The sequence below is a fragment of the Pelodiscus sinensis genome, chromosome 1 (assembly GCF_052426305.1).
Source record: "Pelodiscus sinensis isolate ZL-2025 chromosome 1, ASM5242630v1, whole genome shotgun sequence".
NCBI classification, from domain to species: Eukaryota; Metazoa; Chordata; order Testudines; family Trionychidae; genus Pelodiscus; species Pelodiscus sinensis.
In genome coordinates, this window is record NC_143052.1 from 236,266,509 (window position 1) to 236,290,307 (window position 23,799).

At 41.4% G+C, this 23,799-nt stretch overlaps 1 protein-coding gene across 3 annotated transcripts in view; it reads left to right on the forward strand.

The window, feature by feature from the left end:
* Positions 1-439: 439 nt before the first annotated feature.
* LOC102463929 (interleukin-1 receptor type 1) overlaps positions 440-23,799 on the forward strand; it is a 72,988-nt gene continuing 49,628 nt past the window's right edge. Inside the window, exons 1-2 of one of the 3 annotated variants that reach the window (XM_075917302.2) lie at positions 440-537; positions 738-829. The gene's annotated coding sequence lies outside the window, so the exon portion shown is untranslated. Of the gene's footprint in view, positions 620-737; positions 830-7,205; positions 9,056-23,799 lie in introns of those variants that run through there. The other 2 variants (XM_075917310.2, XM_075917320.2) reach the window with 2 other exon arrangements.

A 23,799-nucleotide genomic window follows, 5' to 3' on the forward strand; every position in this document is an offset into this window, starting at 1 on the left:
ACCATATTAGATCAGACCACTGACATCTCTAATTTAGCATTCTGATAGCAAAATATGGCAGCAACCAACTGTTTAAAAGCTTTAATCTGTAATTTGTGATCTGCTATGCAGAATATATTCACATTAGGATTTCATTTTTAATATCACTTACCTTCTATAGATATTTGGAGTATACTTTTGTAAAACTGGTGTGAGGTCAGACTTTGTGTGTGCATTCATGTAAAGACATTGTAGAAAATGGTGTGACAGATGAGGAAAGGAAAAGATTTATATTATACACTTAAAAAAATGACACGGGGGTTTTGCTTCTGCTATTCAGTTCAGCAGCTTTTCTCAGAATTTGAGGGTGAAGGGAATGCTTTAAAAATGCCATTTAGTGGTTAATGTAAGTTGACTAAAACTTGTATTTTGCAACTTTCTGGCAGCTTTCTGACACTCCTTGGCAATATGCCCAGCTCAAAGTTTCCTGTTCATACTTCCTGAAATGAGCTGTTCCTAGAGGATTCAAGGACTGATTCATCACAAGAAAAGTATAAGGCAAGAACTTTCTCTTTTGTTGCTGTTCTTTCACGAACAGCAATATTTAATAGCAAGAGCAAAGCATACTAGCAGTTACCCTGTATGTATATTTTGATATATAGTGTAAAAACAGTGTATAAAAGCTTTGGGGGAGGAAAAAGATGGAAAAGTTAAATGCTGCTTGTTGAAAGTGTTTTCATAACTTTCTCCTTATGCAGATTTTTAAAAGATCAGCTACAGCTCAGCATTCTTCCTTTGGAGAATCATCTATAAGACAGGAACACTGAAGTGGAGGTGCCATTGAAATAAGGTAGCTAACGCCAATTGTTTATAGGACTGTGTTCTTTTTTTCTGGATGTAAAGTTGTCATTAACTCTTCTATGTTGTTCAATAAAATGACAATCTTTTAAGAGAAATTCTGATTTGGCTGAACCAAAGTGCACTGAGGTTTCCTTGACTTCATAACCATTGAGGGCCTGATCCAAATTTTAACTGCCTGCCACTGATTTCTCAATCCTCCCAGACATTGTAACAGAAATGTTTACAGTTGTTTGGGAGTATAAATCCAGCTGTTGCATGCATTGCTTTTCAGTAAATTTGAATAAAGATAATCTCTACCATGCATATGTATGTGCAGTCCATATGGACGTTGAGAACCACGGACCACTAATTCCCACTAAGAACTCAGTAACCGCAGTCAGTAGGAAGCTGTGGATAATGACTCCTCTAGTCACAGAAAAGATCAGCCTCTTGTGGGATGCCTAAAAGGTCCCTGCGTCACAGGGAGTTGCAAAATTCACAGAAGAGAAGAATGCTCACACAAATGAATTCCACACCTCTCATGCTGTCTTGAGCTTTATTTTAGATGTCATCATTTTCTTTTCTGTACAAATGTAATTCATAATAGTTTCTAAGGCTGTTGTAACCAGAGGGTGTAGAAGAACAGGTCATGCGCAGTTTGGCAAATTGCCCATTGGAGACACTAATCTAATCAGAAGACAAACATAGCTGGGGCTATAACCAGTCTACTAACTGAGGCGGCTTCATCAGCCACCTTATATAGCTCGGCAATTTTTTAATGCTAGTGTTGCTTTCAAGCCTACTCAGTTATAAATATAACCCCCTCCCCTCAAGACTGTGTGTGCATATACAGTTGAACTATTTCAGAGGCAGGGACAAAGGTATTTATGGTGTTTGTATTAGGGAAGTACTAGTGTAGTCGAGTAACTAATTAACTGATTAACCGATAAGCAAAAGCATATTGGTTAATGATACAGATTACACACATCCCCTACTAGTAATTTTTTTAGCAGGCTGGCCATCAGCCTGGCTTAGTCCTGGCTCATGTTGGGTCTGGGACCTACCCCTACTGCGGCTCTGCATTTAAAGAATATTAGTAGCCAGATGGGCAGGTAGACCGGCTCAGTTTCGGCTCGTGCTGGGTCTGAGAGCTCAGCCCACTCCCCTCCTCCCCGGATAGGTACTGCTGCCACTCTGTGCTGCTGCTTCTGTCTCAGTGGTAGGGGGCTCCTCAGGAGTGGGGCTAGAGTGAACTTGCTGCTGGCCCCCACCCCGGGGACTATAGAATAGTCAAGTAACTGATAAAAATTAATGAGGCTAATTGACTATTCAATTAACTGATATTTAACATCCCTATTTTGTATAACTGGGGCTGTTTATGGAACATAGAAGAATATATAATTTTGGTTAATAAATTCACAAAAAAAGGTTCATGTACATGAAAGTGAGGGAAGAATCTATGTGTCTAAGCTACCTATGGCTCTGTCACTGCAGTATCTGAGCAGCTAACCATCTTTAATGGATTATCCTCACAAATGCTCTGTGAGGTAGGGAGCTGCTAGTATCCCTGTTGTACAGATGGAGTGCCAAGGAACACTGAAACTAAAGGACAGAATTTAAAAATCTAATGTAAAAGGTGTTTAAGCACCTACTGGAATTTTCAAAAGTATTATCGTGTCTAACTTCATATGCAATCCCAAACTAATACTACCCTGATTACTGTACCACACTTCTCTTCTGAGGAAGAGATCAAGATGATTGAGTGGGTTTTCATAGAATCATAGGACTGGAAGGGACCTCGAGAGGTCATCGAGTCCAGCCCCCCGCCCTCAAGGCAGGACCAAGCTCTGTCTACACCATCCCTGACAGATGTCTATCTAACCTGTTCTTAAATATCTCCAGAGAGGGAGATTCCACCACCTCCCTTGGCAATTTATTCCAATATTTGACCACCCTGACAGTTAGGAATTTTTTCCTAATGTCCAATCTAAACCTCCCTTGCTGCACTTTAAGCTCATTTACTCCTTGTCCTGTCCTCAGAAACCAAGAGGAACCAATTTTCTCCTTCCTCCTTGTGACACCCTTTTTAGATATTTGAAAACCGCTATCATGTCCCCCCTTAATCTTCTTTTTTCCAAACTAAACAAGCCTAACTGGTTTTACATTCCTGTAAAATATATGTTATACTCTGCTAAGAGATAGGTAGATAAACACGTATGAATTACTGCTGTGGGTAGTTCTTCAAGTCTTTCTTAGTCTCTGTAATTTTATAAGTGCTTCTGCATTTTATGAAATGTTATTCCTGTTACAACTATACAAACTAACTCTGAAATGACAAAAGACAGTTGTGTAAACCAGAGAACAAGCAAGGGGCCAAAGCGGTCTTACTCCAATTACAACCGTATTACATTAGGGTGAGCTTGTGTATTTTCATGAGCTGTAAAAGACTCATAATGCAGAGACAAATTAGGTGGGTAATTTTTAATCTGTTGGTGAGAGACAGAAATTTGTCCAATAACAGAGATTACTTCCCTTCACATTCTCTCTCTCTCTCTGTCTCTTGCTCATCATGGGACCAACACAGCTATGATAATGCAGTTTCAGAAGTGCTTTTATTTTTCCAGCTCTAATATTAACCCATTTTTTCCAGTTTCACTAAGGGTCCAATCCAATTTGTATTAATGTCATTTTGACTTTAGTAGGAGATGGATTGGGCCTAGGTCACAAACTGACTGCTTAAAGTTGCCTAGTTTTTCTTGTTGTTGCATATAGTGGCAGTTGATTATTTCAGGAAACATGGAACTCCAGATGTCAGAATTGTGTATTTTGCTTCCCAGATCTGGAGGACATTTAGGGGCAGTGTATTTGTGAAAGTTTAAGCAGTGCATGTACTTGATCTAAGGGAGCTGGAAAGAAGGAGCATATACCTCTCAACACAACTTTTTTTTTCTCACTTGCTTCTAACCTGTGCCAATTATTTGGACTAAATCTGGTGGCAATAAATGTCAAGCTTTACTTCACAATGGGTACATAAGCATAGTAAATTCAGGTGTCTATTATGGTCTGAGATGATGCCTTTTCACAAGTTGTTCAGATTCTTTTTTAAGAAAGAAAATGTAAACAATAAGAGGTTGAAATCATCTAAGTACAAATGGTCAAAGGTGATTAGACATCTAATTCCAATCAATTTCACAGAGTGCTTAAATACCTTTTAAGGATCTGGGCCAGGATGTCGAAGGCTGTTGTATCAAACAGGACTAAGTGATGGTTCTGATAAAACTTGGATAATTTGCTCACTTTCTACACTATCTTCTAATGTTCTTTCAACTGGTTGTGGTGATGATGACTCTCAAATATCTTTCGAGTTATTCACCTGAACTGAGTCTGAGTTGTTAGATTCTTTGGAAATGGATCAAACAGGTACGCTTTTAGGCATGCAGTAGAACAAGCAAAGAAGCAGACGGGAAGGCCATGTAGCAATATCAGGAAGCAAAGATGGAGATCCAAGATGATACTGGACTGTGAACCAAGTGCTGTTGGCCTTACTTATCCTCAGGATTGGTCACAGGAGTAAAGCCAACAGGATTTGATTCTAAATCTTCAGTTCCTTCTTAGGCTGGTAAAAGCGCTGACCATTGCAAACTCACTGGGACTTACAGTGTTGGAAATTGGGAGTAACACTACTGAAGTCAGTCAATTACCTAGCATTCATGGGTATAAAAGGAGGGGAAATAGAAGGTCAAGTATTAAGCAGCATGTCCTTAGTAAAACCGTGTTAGTTTAAAAAAGGAGGAGAAGGCTGAGTCTCTTTCCCAGAGCAGTTGCTACAGAACCCATGTGGCGATTGGGAAATAAAATGGAAAAATTCCAAGGGTGAATAAGCAGTGAACTTCAGGCACATGCTGTATAACAGGAAATTCCTGACTAAAGTTTAACTTTAAAGAGCTTTTGTTATTTCTCATCTTTATCAGCCCCTCAGCTAACAAGGAATGAAAAGTTCAGAAAACTTGCTCAAACGTTAGCAAAATGAGAGGAACTGATTTTAAACAGTAATATTCTTCTGTTCCCTTCCCATGGGTGGCATGCTGAAGCTTCATGCAGGCATTAGTACTCCAAGGCAGTGAAGACAAGAGTCACTCATGGCAGAACTTCCTATTGATTGACCCTTGTATGGATTGAGAGGATTTGGTCCAAAAATGGTAAGGTGGTGAAGAATACTAAGAAATAAGCAAAGAAGTGTACAGTTAAAACTGACCTATCTGAGCAAGGTACAATATGTCTAATTAAACAAGTATCTTATCTAGGAAGATGCCCAGATATTGAAGGTGAAATTTAAACTGAGTCCTTAATTAGCTTGAATTGTAATAATGTCTCAACTTCTATGGTTAGAACATTTCCTTTGTGTTTTATTAAGTAACTTTAAAAAATCCAGTTTTGAAACAATATACTGTAGTTACATGACAGTATAAGCAATTCATTTAAAAAGTTTGGCAACTGTATAAACATCATTTTATTGTATTTTTGCACCTTTCTATAAAGTTTTCTTGTACCGTTATGTAGTTACTTTAATACATTTAATTTCCTGATTTTTTTTTAAAAAGCAACTACACAGTCTTGAAAGATGAAAAGTGATGGATCCTTGTGGAATTCTAATGGGTGTTTATAAAACAACAAGGCCAGCTTCTGATCTATTTAACACCACTGTAGCTCCACTGATTACTATGGAGTTTCTCCTGATTTACTGTAAATGGGAAGAGGCTCTGCCTTGAAGTGTCCTTTACACATCCTGTATTATGAATTCGTGCAACTTGTACTGCTTTCATCTGACTGGCTGTATTTTTTTTTGTTCTGCATCTGTTCAATACTGAAATCCAGAGTTACTGGCATTTAGGGCCCGATCCAAAGCCCACTATTGTGAAATTGAGTCTATCCAATGGCTTCAGTGGTTATAGTCTTTATCAAGCCTTAATGAAACATGGTAAAAATGGAAACTGAATATATAACGTTGTAGGTTTGCAGCAACTACTTTTCTATCAGCACTGTTTGGACCATTGTCTGTTGATCCAATTTAGAAATGTTAGTAAAATGTCATGCCTATTTACACTTTTATTTTGCTCCAAGTTTGAAATGATCTGGTACACTGATGTTGAAAGTATTTGGAAAATGGCAGTCCATGGATGCCCTTTGAAGATTTCATATCTGTGTAGTTGTATCCTCAGGAAAACTTATATCTTTGGCCCAGTCTGGAAAACTCTCTCATTCAAATTATAGAAATCAGTGAGAACACTCACATACGTTAGGGTCTGAGATTAAGAGTTGGACTTCTGGGAACCGGGTGCCTAATTTCTGTTGGAGCTGAAAATGTGGAGAAAGGCCAAACTTCTTGGTTAGACAAGACAGGAAGCAAGGGAGGTCTGTTTTTCATTTCTGGATCTACCGTTATGTAGTTACTTTAATACATTTAATTTCCTGATTTTTTTTAAGTCACTTATGCTTCCCATGTCTCTGTGCAAAGTGAATACAGGCAGTCCCCGACTTACGCGGATCCGACTTATGTCGGATCCGCAGTTACGAACGGGGATCCCCCGGAGGACACGGACTGCGGGACCTCACGGTCCTGCCGCTCGTGTACTCCGGGGCTTTCTCCGCGTCTCCCTGGTCTGCAGACCAGGAAGACGTGGAGCAAAGCCGCGGGGGGGCTCGGGCAGCGAGGCAGCCCAGGCGTGCCTGGGCTGCCTCGCTGCCCGAGCCCCCCTGCGGTTTTGCAAAGCCTCGGGGAAGCCGGCTCCGCAGCTGTCCCGCTGCTGTCGTCCTCCGAGGCTTTGCTCCCCGTCTCCCTGGCAGACCAGGGAGACTGGGAGCAAAGCCGCGGAGGACCCAGGTGGCGGGACCGCGGTGCATCTCGGTCCACCGCCCGCGTCTTCCTGGTCTGCTGGGATGGGGGAGGCGCAGCTAGTACGCCACCCCCCCCCAGCAGACTAGGCTTTTCTCCAGATGCCTGTGGCAGAACAGCTGGGGCGCTGCCGGTTGGTTCCGCAGCGCCGCTCTGGGCGCTACTGGACCAACCCGGCAGCACCCCAGCTGCTCTGCCACAGGCGTCGTGATTCAGCCGCTGCTAGTCAGTTTCAGCAGCGGCTGAATCAGGATGCCTGGGGCAGAGCTGATGGGGTGCTGCTGGGTTGGTCCAGTAGCGCCGAGGAGCGGCGCTACTGGAGCAACCCAGCAGCACCCCAGCTGCTCTGCCCCAGGCGTCCCCAAGTCAGCTTCTGCTGAAACTGACCAGCGCTGACTACTAGAAGCCCGAGGCAGAGTTGCTCTGCCCCGGGCTTCCTGGAATCAGCTGCTGATCAGTTTCAGCAGCAGCTGATTTGGGGACGCCTGGGGTTCTTAAGTTGATTCTGTATGTAAGTCAGAACTGGCTGTCAGTTTCAGCAGCGGCTGAATCTGGACACCAGTTCCGACTTACATACAGATTCAACTTAAGAACAAACCTACAGTCCCTATCTTGTACGTAACCCAGGGACTGCCTGTAATATATACCTTTCTGAGATGCTGGAAGGTTTAATAATCATGGTTTTAAAGCATTTGGAGATCCTCTGGTGGAAGGCACCAAGGAAGTGCAAAATACTGGTTGTTATAAATGGTGAGTACATTTCACCTTTAAAGTACAATTTTGTTTTTTGATTTAGGAATTGAAATTTGCAAGCTCTCCATGCATTTGTGGAACTCTTAATAACTTAAAGAGTGTTTCCATGCATGTAGGAACACAAAATACAGCTCTTAGAAAGTAATATTCAATGTGCCAGAATTATTGGTCTTCTGAAGTAGAATTGACCCCTGTGCAGAATGTCTTTATTTGTATCACCAAAGCATCTAGGAGCCTTAGTAATGGACTGGGCCCCATTGTGCTAGGTGGAAAAAAAAAAGACTGCCCTTGGGGAAATCCTACTGAAGCCCAGTAGAATTAAAAGTGCAGTAATAAAATGTAAAAATAAAATAGAAGTAGTCTTAGAAGGATTAGGTTTTAACAAGGAAGGCCCCAGTCCTAGAGAGATTTAAAACATACGATTAACTTTATATGCCATGAGCAGATCCTCTGAAGTCAGTATATTAGCCCCATTAAAGTCAATAGCAAAACTCCCACTCATATCAAGTGGGGCATGGATTTTACCCACTGTGTCTGGTCATAGCATGTAAAGTTCATCGCATTCACAAGTCTGTAAGATTGGGGTCTATATGATGTAATTGATCTATTTTTTACTGCACTTACTTCCCCCAATCAAATCTACATATACAGAAAGAGAAAGTTATGTATTGCACTAGTAATTTATGCACTCATTTTGAATTGACAATCCATGAACAATATTGTGAGATTGTTATTTCTGTACCTGTTATAAACTTTGACTTGTATAGTCATAAAATGAAATAATAATTAATGTCAGAGCTTTATTAAACTGCTTGCTACTGCAATAGCTTTCACTGACAAAAACAAAACAAATATTGTCTGTCAAGTTTTATAAACAATACATTAAATCTTTCCAAGTCTAAGAATAAATTAGATACAAATAGAAGCTGATATTAAATACTTCAGAGTTGTGGTTTAAAAGCAGAATTTGTTACAGTAGGCCAGATGGAGCAAACATTATTCTAATCCAGTCACTTTAGCATGGTTGTTAGATAAATAAATAATGTGGTCATTTCTGGATAGGAGGTCCTATTCATTAAGTCTCATAATGAGTTAAGGAAAACATGGCAAAACTTCTCAATCTATGATGAGTTTCCCTGTCTTTCCTTCTAAACATCCTTTCAATTAAGATGACTCAGTTTTATCACTTACATTTATCTTACTTAAGTAAAATGGTAAAACAAGTCAGCAGAATGACTTCCCAGATAGCTAGGGCACAATTTGTTTTCCTCCTTGTTACTAGGAGTGGGGGATATTAAGGTCAAATAAAGTACAATGCCTTGTACCAATTCACTCACTCAAAAGAATAAGACACATATCTTTGTTACATGCAAAATGAAAGAGAATTTGTATGAGTGTACTAGCTTAGGTACTGATCCTACAAATGGATCTCTGGCTGCATGGAGTTCACATGGATTGGAACACCACGGTTTTGTAGAGAGCGAGATGGTCAGAGTGGCTTTTGGGAACAGGCACCAGAAGAGCAAGGTTTCCCTTCTCCTTTCCAAAAATCAAGAGAGAAATCTGTCGTAGATTCATCATAATGGCGAGGTAAGACCATTAAGAAATGGACTGACACCTACATCATGGCCTTATTTGCTAAATATATCTGGAGTATTGTTTGGGATTTAAAGCAATTAATGCATTTTTTTTCTAAATTAGCAACAATAAAGGTGATCTGCAAATGGAAAATAGCTCCGTTCCTTTTTTTTGTGTGGCTTGTATATGATGTATAAAAATAGTTCTTAAATGGACTCTTTGGCTATTCCTTGAAAATATCAGGGATATAGATGACTGATCCTCTCTTATCCAGTTCTTCACTGGGCTGCAGTAACCTGCCCCTATCTTGGCTTCCTTGCCATGTTGCAAAGATCAAATAAGTATTTAGGAGTTAGTTTTAAAGCTTCCTTAGCTGAAAAATGCTGGGTCAGTAAAGAAAATAGAGTTTGTGGTTATGAAGCCAACAGCTTGGTCTCACTTGTTCTGCATTACCAGCCACCCACCTCCACCAAATATCTTTCAACATTTATTAAACATGAGAAGGGAGGAAAAATCACTTTACTAAATTAAAGTTTACTGAACTTAAAATTAATTTCCTTTATAGTCTCTCTTATCTGAAGCTTGTTAAAGAGAAAAACCCTGGCTTGAAAGACTTTCATGCACATGCTCTTACTCAGGGTTAATTTAAGGCGGTAGCTCTTAGGTTTGTGGTTTAAACTCTAGCTCTCAAGAAAAAAGGAGACAAACACCTAAGGCATGGGGAAAGAATAACAAAACAGAAGGAGCCACATTCAACACTAAATTAGTCGTTTCACAGTGGCACAACTCCTAATCTCTATTTTTTTACCTCGACATAACACCGACATAACCCAATTTCAGCTCACAGCTCTCATATGTTGTTGGTTCACTTACTGGAAGGTGTCTGCACACAGACATAACTTTATTAATCAAGTGTTCAAAAGCTATGAATCAGATTGCAGAAGTCATGAGACTGGCTTTAAATGCATGAAATAGTTTCTTTAAAAAGTTTTTCCTATTTTGAGTTTTGAGTCTTTTGGGTGCACATCTCTCATACTTTAAAGCTTTCCTCCTCAACCATGAAAGTTAGCAACTTATTTAAGGAAAAAAAAAGTGAGATTCTCATATAATCATAAGATTCCAGGAGCTAGAGTTCTAAGAAAACATCAAATAGTGTGAGACTCATGATTAAAACCACAAACATTGGCAACACAGGGGCTGGCAAGTAAGATAATGGCATTAAAAGGTTAATATATGTTCACAAAGGAAAAAAGCTAATTAAAAGGAATATGATTATCTCCCTGAGGGGTTTTCAAACTTGGGTCGCGGAAAGCCCCTGGCAGTTCCATGGATATTTTGTTTACTCTAAAACTGCGCAGCCACAAAACCTCACAGTTCCCATTGGCTTTGGTTTGCCATTTCCAGTCATAATCTTATTTTCTCCCCCTAAGCTGGAAATGGCAAACTGCAGCCTATGGGAGCTGCAAGGCTGTGAAACTTTACAATAAACAAAGTGTTTTGGTCCTCATGGGCTTTCCCTGGCAGGTCTGCAACCCAAGTTTGAAACCTCCAGATCTACCCCACCTAGTTTCCCAGTGCACTGTTTTCTTTATGTCTGTAGTGTATGTCTCTGCAGACAGAGAAGAGAGGAAGAAAACCTTTAGAAGAATAACACTCTTGTATCTTCTGAATTAGAAATTATCTCAAAAATATTAACAGTTTTATACAATGATGTCCACACATGTCCTCTTCATATAGAATTTTAGTCACTATTGAATCTGCAGTACACACATTTGTCTCATCCCTGAACTGTTTAAAGGTTTTTGATCAATTTATTCAAAGATTTATGTTATTGGTGAGTGATTGGTCTTTCACTATATGTTCATGCATCCAGTACAATGGAGGTAAAATCCTCCCTGTGTACTGTCATAATATAAATATTTAATTATAATACATTTTAAATATTTCTCCTGCTGTGTGGCCATTATTGGTGAAACAACATTCTAAACCCCCACAGATATTGGAATGCAGAAGTGACAAATGGAAATAGAATGTGTGCTCATGAACAGCTTTCCAGTTTAAGGACAGAAATCATCCCCATATCTTGTTAGAACTGATTTCTGAGGAAGAAAAAGTCATGCTACTTGGCACCAATAAATTCCTCCCTAGATATTAAATATCCACTGCAGTTTCTAGTTCTTCAGCAGGAGGAGATTGTTTACTAAGTCAAAAGAATATTGCTCACGTCAGTAATGTTATGTTTAGTTAACTGCAAAGTAAATGAATAGCATGAGTATTTTCTTTTTCCATCCCTTTTCCTTCTTCTTGCCTCCTTCAATTGTGACACACTTTGTTTTGTGGTTTGACAGTAACAATGCATTTGGAAATACGAATTTGAGAAGTTAAGAACTTGCTTTTCAACACTTCATGCACAAAACAGACGTGCTGAATTGGTGTAAACTAATGCTGTGATTATACATCCAGTCACTTAACTGGCCATGTGTGTGTCCAGTTATCTGTGTACTTGGCTATTATCATGTGCAATGGTTTAATGTGCACACACAATCATGGTATTTATGCATGTGACTCATGCACACATTTGCACCTGCACGTTTTGCGTCTGCAGTGAGATTAAGCAGGTCCTGAAAATTTAGGCAGTACATTCTTAGTTGGTATAAATAAATATGCCCCCAACTGAATATCCTCAGCTGATTATCAGTCTCTAGGACTTTTTAGAGCCGTGGTCACCAACCAGTAGATCGCGAGCTACCGGTAGATCTCAGGGTCTCTAAGAGTAGCCCTTGAGCCCTCTCTGAACTGCGCACCTGCGTAATACATTTACATTAGATTTCTTCATTTGAGGAGCAGCTACTCACCGAGCAACAGCACAGGGGAGTAGCTGCGAGGAATGGTGGGAATTTTTTTTTTAATGTAGCAGTATAAGGATTGGGGATAGCAAGTGATGGAAAAGAGGAGAAGAGAGAGGGCGGGACTTCAAGGAAGGGGCGGGGCAGTAGATCTTGGGTTGGTCTGTCATTTAAAAAGTGATCTTGGGTGTAAAAAGGTTGGAAACCACTGTTTGAGAGTGATGTATTTGATACCATGACAGTAAAAATTTATTTTCTAATATAACAGATACGAGAATGAACTAAATTTATTTTTTTTCGATTATTTCTATTTCAGCATTTTTTACCAACTTTACTACATTTTTCTTTATGCACATTTGTTAATCTCTTTGACGGTCTGAGTATTGTCAAACTCATTGCATAATTTTGACAGAGTTACTGCAATTAGGACAGCCTCTGTAAATTGAACTGCTGGATTTTGTGTAGTGGAGAAATGCTCTGATTAGACTAGCTAAGAATATATTCATTGCAATTCTACTTTGATTTGCAAGAAAACTGTAGACTAAAATGGCCAGTTTGTATTTTCATTATGTCCCTCTTATGGGATCTCAGATGGGATACAAAGGAAGAACAGCATTTTGTGACTCCTCACATCCCCCTCCATAACAGCAGGACAGAATCTGCCACTGTTAAGTAGTGCTTTACCCCACAGCTAGTCCCAGTAAAATCAAAATAAGAAAAACCTTAGTTGAACTGCTCACAGTCAGTGTACCCTCTAAACTGAGAGGCAACACAGCTTCACAGATGATTAATCAGCCCCACCTGAGTCATGAGCCTCTGACTGGGCGGGGCTGTTTAATCATCTGTGATGCTGTGTTGCCTCTCAGCTTAGAGGGAACACTGCTCACAGTATTGTCCTACTCTAGATGAGTAAGGGTGGCAGCCTACCCCAGAGATATTAAAGACCCCTTAAAGAAATGTATATATAAGAAGCAGTTCATTAATTCTGTTAAGGATGTTGTAAAACAACACTTTTTCCCCCATAAAAGCTATCTTTCAAGGTATTTAGCTGCAATCCTGTATCAGAAAAATACACTAAAAGCTTTCTTCAACTTTTAAAAGTACCAAAATATGCACAAATACCCTCATATATTTTCCATCAGTAATTAGAACAAATGAATTCTATGACTTGTATACAGAAGAGGTTTCTTAACCAACAAACCTCTCCTCTCAAACGCATCTCTAGTCTATTAAATCAGACTATTTCCTGCCACTTTCCATCAGCAATTAGGTCACCTAGCCACAATTACCTGTTTCAGTTCATATTTAACCATGCTCTTTGAACTTTTCTAAGACAAATAAAATGTTTGCTTTTTTTCATGATGATGCTTTGGCATTATACCTTCCACAACATTGTTTAAAAAACTGAATTTATGCTGTCTGCTTTACATCTCTCAGAGCTCTCTCATGCACATTTCGTTTTAGTATAACTTTTCCCTCTTCCCCTCACCTTTTTTTGTTTGTTTGTTTACCTTGCTTTCATCTATTTGCAAAGGAGCTTGCAAATACATATTATAGGTAGGACTGGAGGCATCATCTTTTATTAAGGTTACCTTATTAAGAGGATGCGAGAGAGGCCCTGTTTTCTGTTCCTCATAACTTTGCCAAAATTGTTCAGGCTGAAATTTTCCATCCACATTGTTTGTCTCCGGTTGCATTTTGTGGAAATTTTCTGCCAAAACGGTTCAGATATTTCTAAGAATGAGATTAAAGAAAAGTAGTAATCTATATTACAAATATTTTGGTGATTTTGTTTTCTTTTTCTAGCACCTTCTTTCTTGCATCATAGCTGGGTTCTGAAATTTTGCAGGGAGATGGTCTTAATGTCAGGGATGTGCGCTTTGCCATTCCCATGAAAATCCATTCAAACGTAACTAAGTTAAAAAGCCTTTAAAAATGGCAAGTCTCATATGCTCAGCAGAGATTTCAATTTTAGCAGCTAAAACTGAGCTCCTTACTGAGCATGCCCGAGCCTCTCAGCTTCTAAAGCTGACCAGACTGTACATATTGCATGCCCATAGGTCAGGGCTAGGGTTTGGCTTGACTTTCACTGTTTTGGACACTTCAGGCAAGGGTGAGGGTGAGCACTGGAACCTGAGAGCAGAAAGTCTGTCTGTGTGCTTATTTACCACATGCCCCTCCTCCCAGCACCTAAGCAGTGTCAAATGAAGAGTGGAGAAAATCCAGTCCAGGGAGAGATAAAGGAATAGCCTAGGACAAGGAATCAGGGAAAATTGGAGTAGGAGCCAGCGAGGGAAATGGAGGTGAACTGGAAGCCAGTGGACGGAGCATGGGATTTGAGAAGAGGGAGAAACTAGATTATTTGGATTAAGAACCAATATTTGTGGGGCGTTGTCTGAGCAGGCAAGAAGCTCTAGTGCTGGAGTGGGAACTGGGATTATATAGGCAAACAGACTAGAACAAGGAGCCCAAGAAAGGGTGACACTGCTACAAGGAGCCATGCCGGTAGTAGGGGAAAAGACTGGGATGGGATGAGGTTTCTAGGGAGGGAGAGTAAGAGCCAGAGGGGAGGGGAAACACAGAGACAGATTGGACAAGGAGCTGGCAGGAAGGAACTGGAAATAGCTGGGTGAGGAAATTGGAGACAAGGAGAGGGAATGGAAATGGAGGAATTGGGACTGGCTGGATATGGAGATGGGGCTGAAGATGGAAAGCCTGAGATTGAAGAGGCAAGAAGAATGTGACTGGGTGGGACAAAGAACCTGGGTGGAGAAGAAACAAAACTGGAACAAGTTGGTTGGAGTGGATGTAGGAGAAGGAATCAAATTTTGGGGGAATGAGCAGAGGAGTTTCTGCTCACTAGAGAACACTCATTTCCAGAGTTTGGAATGGAACTCAAGATCCCTGGATCTCAAAATGTCTCTGCTGTCGGCAAATAGCTATGAGGTGTACTGGTAAAGTGTGTGTTGTCTCTCTATAGTGCTGGTCCACACAGACAATCGCAAGCTACTACTGCTCTAATTGTGTATGTCTAGACTACAGAGCTTTTCCAAGATGCCAGAGGTATCCTGGAAAAACTCTGCAGTGTCCAATGAACATGTCTGCTTTTCCAAAAAGCAGATGCGTTTTTCTGGCATCTCTGTAAACATCGTTTTACGAGGAAAAAGATGTTCCAAAAGAGGGTTTTTCCCAACATTTGGCCCAGTGTAGATGGGCCAAATGTGGGAAAAGCTCTTTTGGAAGAAAAGCAGGAAAAGATACGCAAACTGTAGCTCTCAATTTGCGTACCTTTTTCTGACTTTTCTTTGTAGTATTGACACAGCCATTCACTCTAGTGATTGCAGCCTGTGTAGTGGATCTAAAGGGTCCAGTTCTGTTCATGATCCAGGCAGGTGTTGACATAATGCCACATGACAGGATGTTGTTTCCCCCTCAGTTTGCTCTTTTTAAAACCTAGGAATCATAGAAATGTAGGATTAGGACCCTAAGAAGACATCAAGTCCTGTTCCCAGCACTGTGGCAAAATCAAGTTAGCCTAGATCATCCCTGACAGGTTGGTATCTAACCTATTTTTAAGAAATTCCAATGATGGGGATTCCACAACTTCTCTTAGCAGCCCATTCTAGAGTTTAACCACTACCCATTTTGTAGTTGTCTGTTTTGATTTCTCCCCTCCTTTGCACTTGTCTTTATTGAATTTCATCTTGTTGAATTCAGATAATGTCTCTAATTTGTGAAGGTCCCTTCACTCTGTTATCCAAACCATTAATGAAAATACAAATAGCCCTAGACTCAGGACTGACTGCTGTGAGGTCCCACTAGATTCACCCTCTTAGTTTAACAGCAAACCATTGAGAGCTACTCTTTGACTATGATCTTTCAGTAAGTTGTGTTTCCTCATTATAGGTAAATTAATTTGAACCATGTTTCCTTAGTTTGCTTATGAGACTGCTGTGGGGGAATGTGTCAAACCCATTACTAAAATCAAGCTAAATCACTCCTACTGCTTTCCCCATTTTCCTCCAGGAGCTTATAAATTGGTTGTTGAATAATTTGTTACGGTATCTATCAAACAAAAAATTACATTATTAAGGTTAAAGTCAAACACTCAAAGTTACAAAGTCAAACACTCAAAAAGTTAGGAAGGCTGGGCAATCTTAATTTAGTCCTCAGGTGTGCATGCACTACTATACAATAATTAATTACATGATCACATGCTATTTTTTCTGCATGACTCCTGACTCATTAAGTATACAGGATGGGCCATGACTAGTGAGCAGCTTTTCAATATTTTTTTAGCCTCATTTTAGCCACATGCCTACTTTACTGCACATGATTCTGTCTTCAGAAAAGGGTTTAATGATTAATTTCCTTATGGGCCTTTTCCGTGGCAACCATTTACAAACTTTTGAGTGCTTGGCTTTGCAACCTTAACGTTCTATTAATGTTGCGTGTGTGTTGGTATAAAGAGATGGTATAAAGTCATGATCAAGACAACTTGAGCAATTAAAAATGCAAGCTTGTATGTTGACAATTAATTTGCTACACTTACATAAGCAGTGATTGTGAAATATATATCACTCTTACTGTGATTAGGATTACCTAGCAACCTAGCTCCTGGCTATGGGTAACCCCCTAATCTCATGTCATTGTCTAGATTAGCAGAACCCCTTCTCTTAGGGGCAGCAGTGTGGTAGGTTACAGCTGGACTTTGAGATCCCCTCCAGCAGCATCAAAAAATTCATACATGTTATCATAGTTACACCATCTTTAAAATATTGCAAATGGCAGTTTCAGTGATATTATTGGGGTTGGTGTAACCTGTACTGATGTTTTAATTATACTACATTACAGTAATATACATTTTTATACTACTTTTCTCTGCTTAGATTTAGTGCAATTTTGAAGTATGACTTTGGTTCATGTATATTTTAGGGATGGTATGATGGGATGGTAGAAAGCATTCATTCCTGTGCCCAGTGATGGGACAGTAGGTGGGCAGAGCTCTCTGCATTATTACAGAAAATGCTTTCCTAGGTTTCAGACAGGTGGCTCTTGTCCACATGCTCAGAGTCTAGCTGATCATCATATTTGAGGTTAGGAAGGAATTTTCCCATGGGTCAGATTGACAGAGACCCTGAGGAGTTTTCACATTCTTCTGCAACATAGTGTCTGGGGCATCTGCAGGTTTAAACTAGTGTAAATGATAAGTTCTCTGTAACATGAAGTCTTTAAATCCGGATTTGAAGATGTCAGTGACTCTGACAGAGGTTGTGGGTCTCTTGAAGTTCTGTGGCCTGCAATGTGAAGGAGATCAAACTGATGATCATGATGATCCCGTCTGGTCCTATGAGTATATGAGAAAAGGTTCAGAGGAATCTTCAGGAACAGCATCACACCATTATCCTCCAGCAGGTCTGACATCTTGTAATTCATCAGTGACACTGTGAGTTGCACCCAGTTCCAGGACAAGTCAAATTGAGGCATTTCCATGCAGCATTTGTAGTCAATGTGAAACCCACTGAATTCAGTCAGAAGAACAACACTGTTTTGTACTTTCCTAGGTTTATTTATGCAGTTTAGTTGACTTTTGATAAGGGGAAGGGGAAAGACCTGTGAAGAGGTAAAATAATGGTTTTCTAATAGGAACAGTCTGTTTATGGTTAGCCGCAGTAGGTATCACAAGTTCTCAGTGCATTAGTTAAATATTTCATTAATTAGTTGTTGTAACCCCCTTTTTCTTCCCCGGGTTACTTGGGAGCAGGTCACACTCCCAGGTTTGCCGGGGCGCCTGATGGTCTTGACATAAAAGGAGATCCTGGGTACCCCAGTGGTGATGTTGTTTGGTTGGGGAAAACCTATCCACCCCCTTGCTGTAGTCCCTTGCTCATAAAGAATGTACAATGGTGGTGCCTCACCTGGCTGGCCTTGTACACACTTACTGGTGTGCCTTGAGAGCCTCCAGGAATAAACTTCTTCCAGCAATAAACTGGATCTAACTCCAGAACAACAATTACAAATCATAAATAATATACATCTAATAGGTTGCATTAGAATGAACAATCTTTACTTAATGTAAAGAAACAGGATTTAACAAATTAACATTGAATGATATCAATTAACAAAGTACACAGAAGTAAAAGGAACTTATCTAGCTGCCATTTGCACTGCCAATATTGATCCCACCCCAGAGTGTGCACACCCCTAGCCTCAGAGTCCCAGACTCTTGCTTGCATAGGCGCGCTCGAAGAACTTCAGCCGTAATGAAGATTCTCTGTTGGTAATGCGTATGCAAGTCCAAGCTATGCAGCAGCTCTGGTTCAATGGGTTAGCGTCTCTGCCTCTCTTTGAACCCAGAGTTAGTCTGTATCTCTGAGGTCTGTCCCAGGCAGCATTTTCCCAAAGATGCCCAGTTACTCACCATCTCCTTCTGCGTGCTGGATGCAGAGTAGCTTCTAGCCACAAGTACAGCCAAAGGGCCTCCCCTCTAGGGCAATCAGAAGCAGCCTGCTAGATCCCAGTTCCAAAGGCTCACTGTCCCAGTCTGTAACTGTAACATAACAACCCCTGAACTGGATCAAACTCCTCCACAGCAGCCTAGCACCCTTTCTGTTCCAAAAACAGAGGGAAGAGTCCACAGACTGCTGAATCTTCCTCCACACAGAATAGAGTCAGATCTTCCAAACAAAAGTCACTTCCTTCCTGGTTTCCTCCAGGGCTCATGGGAATTATAGTCTGTGGGGCTAGATTGCAGCACACAGTGTCTTCCCAGAAAATAAGCAGAGGCACCTTTAGTAAGGGGACTACATTGTTTTCTAGGTAACAGCATGTTCTTACCAAACACTACATCTAAAAAATAAATTTGTGCACTTTCTTTGTTTTCTCTCCTTCAAAGGAGTCTTAGCAATCATTTAAGTAACCTATGTCTCATTCATTGGGATAAAAAAATCAAATACCATCAATGTATCCCTCTTCTGGCTCAGGTAGGCCTCGTATGCATTATTAGCTTTCACAAACCAAAGTGCTCAGGAAGAAAAAAATCCAAGGTAAAATCCACATCAAATGACAGACAAAGTCATCACCAGCTCACCTCCATTTTCCTTTGTTATAGAATTATGATCCTCTCAGAAAAAAACGTGAAAACCAACAAATAGTCCTTCAGCACATTAGAGACTAACAAAAAGTATAGATGGTATCATGAGCTTTTGTGAGCACAACCCTTTGCTTCCAGTAGCAAAATAATTTATCATTGTATAATTCTCCTATAAAACATTGCCAGAAGACACCTATTAAATCTCTGGTTTTACTTTTGCCATACAATGTCATATCTACACCAGAGATGAGGTATAACCAAACTGGTTTAAGCACAGCTACTATAGCCCAGCTGAACTGGATTCAATTTTGTGCCATTTCCAAACTAGTCCTGTCTCATACTATTTCAGTTGCAATGCCCTGTAGGTACCTGTTTCATAGTTTCCAGCTGAATTCCTAGAAACAGTCCATTCTGGGGGATTTTGCAAGGCCATCAATCCATTGTGGGATAGTACTGAGAAGGGTAGTTGAATGGTTTCATATTATCGGAATCCACAATGGTTCTAAACCAATTTATGCTGAAATGATTAAGCTTTAATTGGTTTTTTAGCTTATTGAAAGTAAGTCTGTTCTAAATGGTTATTAGGGCATTTGTAAAGCACAGCGGAGGAAGCATATAGACAAAAGGTCTTCTTCAGATTTTCTAAATGTAGGGACTTTATAATCAGTTTTATTTCTCTAGTGCAGAGCAGGCAGAGATTCTTATGGTTGCCTCTCTTGTCACAGTTTCATATCATCCGCAGTACATCAGGTAGCAAAACGTAGCTCTGGTACAATGTCTGCCTTCCTGTCTCTGTGGGGGGAGAGAGGACCCATGAAGTCTAAAGAGGTGTCCCTGAAAAGCCCAAAGAAAGACTAGTTTGTGTTTTTTGGGTTTTTTTAAAAAAATATTAGTGACTCACTTGGAGAAATCATTCAGTTTGGGACATAGCAAACATTTCTGCCACCTCATTCTTTGTGGGTGTGGTGGTGGTGCTGGATGCCAAACCAGGGCCAAAATACAGCTTATAGATAGCTAGTCCCATGAGTGTGACAACAGTATTTTCTGTAACTCCAGCATTAAGGGCAGGCTGCCACTGCAAGTAAACTGGGGCCGTGGGAGAAGAACACATTGCTGCATGTGTGAAAAGGCTACTTATGAAGTAATATTCTTTCTCCCTACTCAAAAAGCAAGGAACGGGGTTTGGGCAATGCTGCCTCAATGGGGGAAGAGATGGAATTTTGGAATCAGAATGTTGTGTGACTGTTGAAAATACCAGCTTATATTATTTCTTTTATATCCAGAAAGTGTCCATGTACTTTCAACATAGAGAAAGAACAAATGTTTCCAAGAGAGAAAGCTTAATGGGAGTGCTGCATTATGTGTGATTCTAATCAGTATTGTCTAACTCCATTGCCTGCCCCTTGCAAATTCCTTATATTTAAAGGTGTAGTATACAGAAAATAAAAACTCTCACTGCATGACTGTGTATAGTGTAACTGCCACCAGGTGGATTTAAAGCTGGGACCTCTGAAGAGGAGTATAGGAGCCTCTACCCTCTGAGCTAAAAGCCAGCTGGCTCCCAGCCCCTGCTGTAGAGGTCTCTTAATCGTAACTGTTGCTATGGTCTAGGAAGGGCCAGCCTTAGGCCAATTCATCCGATTCCCCCGAATCGGGCCCCGTGCCTAAAGGGGCCCCTGTGCCCTGAAGCCAGAAGTGTGCCGGACACGCTGCGGGAGGGGGCGTTGGCCCTGGAGGAGGAGTGTAGTAGCTGTATGCACCGCAGGAGGTATGAATTGAGTTCAGGGTTTCCCTGTGCTGTGGGAGGGGAGGGTGTGTGTGTGTTATTTACCTCTGGGGTTTGGCAGGGGAGGTAGCTGGGGATTTTTTGTGTGTGCGGTTTTTTTTTTGCTCAACCAAAATTGCTGCAGGGCAATTTCCGTTGAAATTGTTCAAATTGGGCCCCACACTTCCTAAAGCTGGCTCTGGGTCTAGGTACCACTTGCATTGCGCAGTAACTACACTAGCTGTGTGGGTTACATACTTCCCCAGGTGAGGAAGGGCGTCCTGAGCTTCAGAGACCCAATTGAGGTTCCAGATGAGCCCTCACACCTCTGATTTGAACCTGGGACCTCTGCCGCGGAATACAGGAGCCTCTACCCTCTGAGCTAAAAGCCAGCTGATTCCCAGCCCATGCTGTAGAGGTCTCTTGATCTTAACTGTTGCTGTGGTCTAGGTACCACTTGCATTGCTCAATAACCACACTAGGTGTGTGGGTTACAATAGCACAGTTAGGTTTGTTCTCTCCTGGCTGATAAGTAGAGCAGCTATCCAAATAATGGAAACATTTCACTGGTGGAACAAAAATGTACTGTTGTTAAATGTGAAAACAGTGAGAAATTACTCATCCTAATCTCCACTGTGCCTGTGATGTAATCAGCGGTGGGAGATATATGTGGCTTTAATTGTATCTAGAAACCACAACATAATTTTGCCTCATATTCAAAACCAATCAATTTCTCAGAGGAGGAAAATAAAATTTTATTTAAAGGTCATATTATGCCTTTGGACAATTTGTATCAAAAGGTAGATTCTGGCATAAATCTTGATTGTATTACAACAATGCATCATCTCCCCCTCAGTGTCTTTTATATATGTATGTCTCTGTTCCTGTCATGTAAATCCATTTCTATATCATTTTCCCTCCCTTGAACAGCTCTTTATTTTGTCCTCTGTATCTTCCTTCCCCTTTTTCAAATAACATTTAAATTTGTCTTAGAATATTGAATAAAGGGCCTAAAATCAGTTCCTCATTTATCCTGGTTCAGCTAACGTGGATTATATGCATCTGAGAAACATATGCGTGACTAAAACTGCATTGTGATGCCCATGCACAAGGAAGCAAAGATAAAGTGCAGTCTAGGCTTAACTGAGTATTTTGTTAGCACATAGTAAATGTATGTCTATGCTGCAGTTAGATACCAGATGACTCAAGCTTGTTGGACTTGGGCTCAGAAGCTATTTAATTGTGGCATAGACATTTAGGCTTAGGTTTCAGCCCAGCCTCTGGGTCCTAAAGCTGACCAAGCCCAAACATAGAAACCACAATTAAATAGCCGCTTAGCCAGATCCCTGCAAGATAGAGTCAGTTGGCATGGGACAGCTGTGGGTTTTTAATGGTGGTGGAGACATGCCTTCAATGTTCACACTGGGGGTTAGTGCTATTTGAAGGACTTGGGGGTGAGCAGGTGTAGGACCTCCCAAAACAAAAGCCCCCTCAAATAAGAAGGAGGAATCACTGGACCAGGGCATCAATTGATTATGGAGGATGACAAACAGAAAAAAACCCAGCAATGGGGTGAATTCAGAGGTAAAGAATTAGGGTGTGTCTACACTATAAAGTTAATTCGAACTAACGGACGTTAGTTCGAATTAACTTTGATAGGCACTACACTAGCGCTCCGTTAGTTCGAACTTAATTCGAACTAGCGAAGCGCTTAGTTCGAACTAGGTAAACCTCATTGTACGAGGACTAAGCCTAGTTCGAACTTACTAGTTCAAATTAAGGGGTGTGTAGCCCCTTAATTCGAACTAGTGGGAGGCTAGCCCTCCCCAGCTGTCCCTGGTGGCCACTCTGGCCAACATCAGGGAAACTCTACTGCCCCCCTCCCGGCCCCGGACCCCTTAAAGGGGCACGGGCTGGCTACGGTGCCTGTGCCAGGTGCAAGCCTGCCAGCACCCAGCTAGCAGACCCTGCACCTGGCATGGTTCAAGCCAGCCACCCGATGCCCCCCAGCCCTCCCCCTCTTCCCGGGACCAGGCTGGCGGCTCCCGGGAGCTTGTCCGGGACCGCAAGAGGCAGGCACCCGCCTGGTCTAGTGCGGACATCGTGGATCTCGTCCATGACCTCCGCACTAGGCACAGGAAAGTGGCCATTTAGGGCAGGAGAGCTACCAGCCTGGCCACCCAGGAGCAGGTGTGAATGAAAATCAAGGTGTTCCACTGAGACCCCCGACCCTGAGCCCTGAGCTTACAATGGCCGTCCTGGGTCAGACTAAAGGTCCATCTAGCCCAGTAGCCTGTGTGCCGACAGCGGCCAACCCTAGGGACCCTGGAGGGGATGGACTGAAGACTGTGACCAAGCCATTTGTCTCGTGCCATCCCTCTCCAGCCTTCCACAAACTTTGGGCAGGGACACCACTCATACCCCCTGGCTAATACCACTCCATGGACCCAACCTCCATCACTTTATCTCACTTCCCTTTAAACTCTGTTCTAGTTCTAGCCTTCACAGCCTCCTGCAGCAAGGAGTTCCACAGGTTGACTATTTGCTTTGTGAAGAACAACTTTCTGTTACTAGTTTGAAGCCTGCTACCCATTCCTTTCCTTTGGTGTCCTCTAGTCCTTCTATTATAGGAACTAACGAAGAACTTTTCTTTATGCACCCTCTCCACCCCACTCATGCGTTTATAGACCTCTATCCTATCCTCCCTCAGTCTCCTCTTTTCTAAACTGAAAAGTCCCAGTCTCTTTAGCCTCTCTTCATATGGGACCTGTTCCAAACTTCTGATCATTTTAGTTGCCCTCCCCTCTCCCACCCTCTCTCTTCCCCTCTCCCACCTCCTTTTCCCAGTCTCCCCGAGTTTTGTTCAATAAAGAGAGATTCTATTTTTGACCACACGTTTGCTTTATTTTGTACATCAGGAAGGGGGGCTAGGGAGAGGTAAGTGGAAGGAGGTGAGGGAGGAATGGGGTACGAGCCCCCATGGGGAGGACTGGGCTGGCTCTATGGGCTTCTGGGGGTGGAAGCTCTCCTGCAGCCCCCCAGTTGCCCCCTC